This window comes from Hemiscyllium ocellatum, chromosome 35, assembly GCF_020745735.1.
Source record: "Hemiscyllium ocellatum isolate sHemOce1 chromosome 35, sHemOce1.pat.X.cur, whole genome shotgun sequence".
NCBI classification, from domain to species: domain Eukaryota; kingdom Metazoa; phylum Chordata; class Chondrichthyes; order Orectolobiformes; family Hemiscylliidae; genus Hemiscyllium; species Hemiscyllium ocellatum.
This window is the reverse complement of record NC_083435.1, coordinates 11374758-11381692: the sequence shown is the minus strand read 5'-3', so window position 1 is coordinate 11381692 and position 6935 is coordinate 11374758.

Below are 6935 nucleotides of genomic sequence, written 5' to 3'. Positions count from 1 at the left end.
ATCAGATAATATGTAACCATTTTAAACAGTTTAGTTGATCCCGACTGGAAGGTGGCTGGAGTCACAGATATCATTTATCCCTCATTATTTGCTCTCTCATCAATACGTACATTGGTGAAACAATCCTTCAATCACCATAATGTAAATGTCTGTTATATTAAAAGTATTACTCACACTGTCTACATGTAACCCATTTTTATTGTGGCGATATATATCGAATGATAATTTATATTGGTACAGTTTAAAGTTTGAAAATAATTTCTTCCGGTCATAAAAATAATCAAAAGCACAGATAATCAATTAAAAAAAACACTGTAAGCATTACATCCAGAAATCAGAACATAAATTTGACTGTTTTATTTGCAAATTTCTTCAGAGTTTGTTTCCTTACAGCTCTCATTCCAAACGCATCGGGATTATTTTACATGTGTCTGGATGGAGTCGATAGAGTGTGAGTTACTAAAAAATGCTGCCAAGTTGACTCTGCAAATTCAGTCATTGACGCTGTGGGGGTATGGTCATGAGGTGATTAGTGGGAACGACCATCGGTTACAGTCCTTGAGTTTGTTGAGGCGCCTGGATAGAGCTATTCTGCTGGTCCCCATCCAGTTTCTTTTCTCCCGCTGCCCTGCAATTTGCTTTTCATTCAAGTGTTCAGCCAATTCCGTTTTAAAAGGAGCCGTCAGATGTCTACAGTGTTGTAAATGTTTCAGTTTGTTCAGTGAAAGGAAAGTTAAAATAGGTAAAACAATGAAGCAGTGCACCAGCGTCAGTGCGAGGATAGGTTCAGGAAGAAGTTAGATAAAATAATTCAGTATTACCGAAAGAAACTCAATAGGGATTTATCAAACACGGGTTGAATGAACTTGAGTGAGTTTGTTTTTCATGAAGAGATGAACAGAATTAATAGAAAAGTATGTTTGTGGACTTCCAAAGTGTCTGGAAAAAGTGTCACTTAAAATATTTACAATTAAAAGTGAAGCCCAAGAAATAATAAAGAAAGAGAGAAGGGGAATATGAATTTGGTAGGGAGACCGAAAATAGAGAGAATGATTCGTTTTCAGACTGAGTGAGTTTTAAAGCGGTGTTCCATAGAGGTTAGATCCAGGATCACTGCTTTTCTGGTACATATTAATAATGACTAGACGTGAGTACATGAGTTATAAATTAAAGAAAGATAAACATATAGTGAAGATTACACTGACATGCTGTCGAAACGTTGTTAAGAGGGGTCTAGGAAGACGATACCAGACAGCCGTGATCAATGCACTGCGTTTCAAAATATCAGCAATGAGTTTACAGGATATACCCAGAAGCAGACAATAATTCCTCTCAGAGGAGTTAAAGGGAGAGATACAGCAGACTCAGAGCAGGAACAATCGATCTCGGTGGACCAGCTTCCTATCAGCTGTGCAGACACCCAGTGCTCAGAGCCCAAGGCAGACAGTGTCCATGAGATTAGACTAATGGACATGACCCGGTCAGCACAAAGCAAAATGATATCCCAGGGAAAAGTCAGGGCAAAGGGTCAGCACGGACACACCGGGCCGACTTGCTCCTTGTATCTGCGCTGACCCATCTGGATTCATGACTTTCTTGATTTTGAGACATTCCTGACTAATCTTCAGCTCAATTCCAATTATGCGCCCCAACTTCAATTCACTGCACTCTCCAGCAATCCACACTGTAATCCAGTAGGAATACCAACAGCGTTCTCTTGCTGCTAGAATTCTGTCCGTTACCACAGTGAGATATATAACCCAGATTTGGAGGTGCCGGTGTGTTAAAAATCACAGAATTTATACTTGCAGAGTTACATTAGACCTAGCTCAAAAAACTGCATACATTCATGTAGAACTCTGAGCTCAAAAACTGCATGAATTTATGTAAAACTCTCTTATCTCACTTTTTAGATTAGACAAACTGAGTATTGTCGCAATGTCCCATCCGCCCTGTCTCTGACTCCCACGACCTCTGGGATATATAGAGTTAAAAATCGCACAACACCAGGTTATTGTCCAACAGGTTTATTTGGATATAACTTATACCCCACAACCAACTGATGAAGGATCAGCTCTCCTTGGTGTTGTGTGTTAAAAAAAATCACACAACACCAGGTTATAGTCCAACAGGTTTAATTGGAAGCATACTAGCTTTCGGAGCAACGCTCCTTCATCAAGTGACAGTGGAGGGCTCGATCATTACACAGAATTTATAGCAAAAATTTACAGTGTGATGGAACTGAAATTATACATTGAAAAATTGATTGTCTGTTAAGACTTTCATCTGTTAGAATACAGTGATAGTTTCACTTCTTTCATGTGTAAATCACAAAATCTTTTTTAAAAAGTTGCATTCTCGGGTTAACTGTTAACAATGGTGATAGACAATATGTTGAAGGTGTTAGCCCCCTGTGTTCTCTGTCTATGACCTGATGTTTAGATTGATTCTAATCTAATAAGTGAGATAACAGAGTTTTACATAAATTCATGCAGTTTTTGAGCTCAGAGTTCTACATGAATGCATGCAGTTTTTGAGCAAAGTACAATGTACTTCTGCAAGTACAAATTCACCCCACAAAATATATGTGTGCATGTGGGTCTTTGTCTGTGTGTGTGTGTCTGTCTGGGGTGGGGGTTGTGAGTGTGAGAGAGTGTGTGTGTGTGTGTGTGTGTATGTGTGTGTGTGTGTGTAGTGAGTAAAAAATGAGGTCTGCAGATGCTGGAGATCACAGCTGAAAATGTGTTGCTGGTTAAAGCACAGCAGGCCAGGCAGCATCTCAGGAATAGGGAATTCGACGTTTCGAGCATAAGCCCTTCATCAGGAATGCACTGCAGAGTGTCTCAAGTCTGTGAGGGGGTGCATGTGTGAGTGTGGGAGTGTATGTGTCTATAAGAGTGCGTATGAGCGTCTGTATGCGCATCTGTGTGTACCTGTGTCCGTGTATATGTGAGTGTGTGTGTGTGTGTAGTGCAATGGTGATCACCTGTAAAGTGACATGAATCCAAGGTCCCGGTTGAGGCCCTCCCTATGGATGCCGAACTTAGCTATCAGCCTCTGCTCAGCCACTTTTCTCTGCTGCCTGTCCCGAAGTCCACCTTGGAGGATGGTCACCCGAAGGTCCGAGGCTGAATGTCCTGGACCACTGAAGTGTTCCCCTACTGGGAGGGAACCTTCTTGTCTGTTGATTGTTGTGCAATGCCTATTCATCCGTTGTAATAGCCTTTGCTCGGTTTCCCCAATGAACCACGCCTCCGAGCATTCTTGCCTGCAACATATAAGATAGATAACGTTGGCTGAGTCACATGAGTACCTGCCATGTACAAGGTGACAGGTGTTCCCACACATAATAGTGGTATCTATGTCCACAATCTGACACGTCTTGCAGCGTCCACCATGACAGGGTTGTATGGAGTTGTCCTTGAGAGCCGGGCAGTTTGCTACAAACAATGATCTGTTTGAGATTTGGTGGTTGTTTAAAGGTAAGTAGTGGAAGTGTAGGGAAGGTCTTGGTGAGGTGCTCATCCTCATTGATAATGTGTTGCAGGTGACAAAGAACATGGTGTAATTTTTCAGCCCCTGGGAAGTACTGAACAACGAAGGGTACCCTATCAGTTGCAGCACATATCTATCTCCTGAGGAGGTCATTACAGTTCCTTGCTGTGGCATATTGGAACTGATGGTCGATGATGAGAATGGGGTAAGATGCTCAACTCATCAACCGCCAGTTCTGACATGCCACAGCAAGGAACCGTAATGACCTCCTCAGGAGATAGATACATGCTGCAACTGACAGGGTACCTTCGTTGTTCAGTACTTCCTAGGGGCTGAAAAATTATGCCATGTTCTTTGTGACCTGCAACACATTATCAATGAGGATGAGCACCTCACCAAGACCTTCCCCACACCTCCACTACTTACCTTTAAACAACCACCAAACCTCAAACAGATCATTGTTCGCAGCAGACTGCCCGGCTCTCAGGACAACTCCATACAACCCTGTCACGGTGGACGCTGCAAGACGTGTCAGATTGTGGACATAGATACCACTATTATGCGTGAGAACACCTCCCACCTTGTACATGGCAGGTACTCATGTGACTCAGCCAACGTTGTCTATCTCGTACGTTGCAGGCAAGGATGCCCGGAGGCATGGTACATTGGGGAAACCGAGCAAAGGCTATGACAACGGATGAATGGGCACCGCACAACAATCAACAGACAGGAGGATTCCCTCCCAGTAGGGGAACACTTCAGTGGTCAAGGACATTCAGCCTCGGACCTTCGGGTGACCATTCTCCAAGGTGGACTTCGGGACAGGCAGCAGAGGAAAGTGGCCGAGCAGAGGCTGATAGCTAAGTTCAGTATCCATAGGGAGGGCCTCAACCGGGACCTTGGATTCATGTCACTTTACAGGTGATCACCACTGCACTACACACACACACAGTTATTCCTACACACATACACACTCACATGCACACGGACACAGGTACACACAGACACCCACACACACCCTTATAGACACACACACTCCCACATGCACCCCCTCACAGATTTGAGACACTGTGCACTCAGTACTCTACACACACACACAGACTGACAATGACCCACATGCACACATATATTTTGTGGGGTGAATTTGTACTTGCAGAGGTACATTGAACTTTGCTCAAAAACTGCATGCATTCATGTAGAACTCTGAGCTCAAAAACTGCACGAATTTGTGTAAAACTCTGTTACCTCACTTTTTAGATTAGAATCAATCTAAACATCAGGTCATAGACAGAGAACATAGGGGGCTAACACCTAGCTATAACCATTGTTAACAGCTAACCCGGTAGTGCAACTTTTTTAAAAAAAAAGGTTTTGTGATTTACACAAGAAGTGAAACTATCACTGTATTCTAACAGATGAAAGACGTAACAGACAATCAATTTTTCAATGTATAATTTCAGTTACATCACACTGTAAATTTTTGCTATAAATTCTGTGTTACGATCGAGCCCTCCACTATCACCAGATGAAGGAGCGTTGCTCCGAAAGCTAGTGTGCTTCCAATTAAACCTGTTGGACTACAACCTGGTGATGTGTGATTTTTAACTTTCTTCAGGGCAGGCATCCTTGTAAGAGGGTTCGCCTGTCAATCGAAATGTGGGAGGCGGTTCCACGAGCATTGACGGATTGGTTGAAACAGCCGTCACTCAGAATGAGGGCGGGGTTCCGTTGGGAATACTGAAAGCAATTGGTTAGACAACATATCAATCACAGGGAGGATGGAATATTTTAAACGGATCCTGGATATGATTGGTCAGAGTCGATGCCACTAAGTGGCTGAGGCGAGTCTCTGTGAAAACCATGTCCAATCGGATGGCCGGCAGCATTTCCAAATGCAAATTCTGAGCGAATTCAATTTCCTTCCGAAACCCCGGAACAATCTCGAGATTCACTGGGTCGTTACAAATGGAGGGGGAAATATTGATTTCTCTCCACCCAGAGGCTGTGGATATTGGGATAACTGGAGCTTCCCAAGGGATCTTGGACGCGGAGAAACTGAGCAAAGGTAAAGATCACCCGCTGTCTCATAGAAAGACAGAAGGGATTCAAGAAGCTAAATGGTCTCTGGATTAGTGGTGCTGGAAGAGCACAGCAGTTCAGGCAGCAACCGAGGAGCAGTAAAACCGACGTTTCGGACAAAAGCCCTTCATCAGGAATACAGGCAGAGAGCTGAAGCGTAGGCTAAATGGTCGTCCGTCTTCGTCTCCCCTCTGCTTGCTCCTTCCATTCAGTAATATGTTAAACCGAGACCGTGTCTCCCTCAAGAGGAGGAGGGGAGTTCTCCCGGCGTTTACACAGCATTCCTCAATCAGTTCTCACAACTAAAAAGAGATTCACCGTCAAAGAGCTGACGATGCTGAAAATCAGAAATGAGAACAATTTTGACTGCAATGACACAGGTCCACCGTGAGACCACTGTGACTCACTTTGGTCTCCTTCCCCGAGGAAGCACAGACCTGCCTCAGAGTGAGTGCAACAAAGCTTAACAGATTGATCTCTGGTGGGAATTATTCTCTGAGCGGTGATTGAGTGGACTAGGCCTTTTGTTCCTCAAAATTTAAGTGAATGAAATGTGAGCATAAATGTATTAATGCAACTTCATATGGAGGTCATGGGGAGGGTATTTTCTGTGGACAGGGAGAACTCTGGACCTTAACAATAAACGGCAATCTTCTGGACAATAACCTGGACCGCCATCTGAGAAGCTAACTTGAGATTTCAGCATGATAGCAGCGAAGATAAATTAATTAAACGCATTTCGAACAAAAAGCTGGTCTCAAGCATGCCGTCTCCCGCAGTTAGCAAGGATATCTGGCATTGTTTCCTAGTCTGCGCCTCACATTGCCTCACACCTGCAGGAATGTGAAACAAGAACGGAAATTGCTGGGGAAACTCAAGAGTTGAAACAATTCACTGGGAAGTGAGAGAATCTGTATAGCAGCCTAAGTTAGGTTGAGATTGCATGTAGTGCCACAGGAAGTAATACAACGAATTAACAAGCATAGGTGAAAGGCTAAGTGTAGGGGAATGGGTCTGGGTGGGTTGCGCTTCGGCGGGTCGGTGTGGACTTTTTGGGTCGAAGGGCCTGGTCCCACACTGTAAATTATCTAATCTAATCTAAAATCTGGCAGCATCTGTGGGGAGAAAGCAGAGTTAATGTTTCGAGTCTGGTAACTCTTCTTCAGGACTTCTTACAGCTGGGAGTAAATTGTGTTTATAGCAAACACTAGGTTTGGGCGTTAGTGGTTTGGGGTGGGGGAGGGGGAGGGAAAATGGGTGGAAATGAAGCCCAGGGAGAAAGAGAGCAAAGAGCAAGGAGATGATCGCAGAGACGCTGAATAAGTTATAATCGGAACTGAAAGTAGAAGAGAATGGGTGAA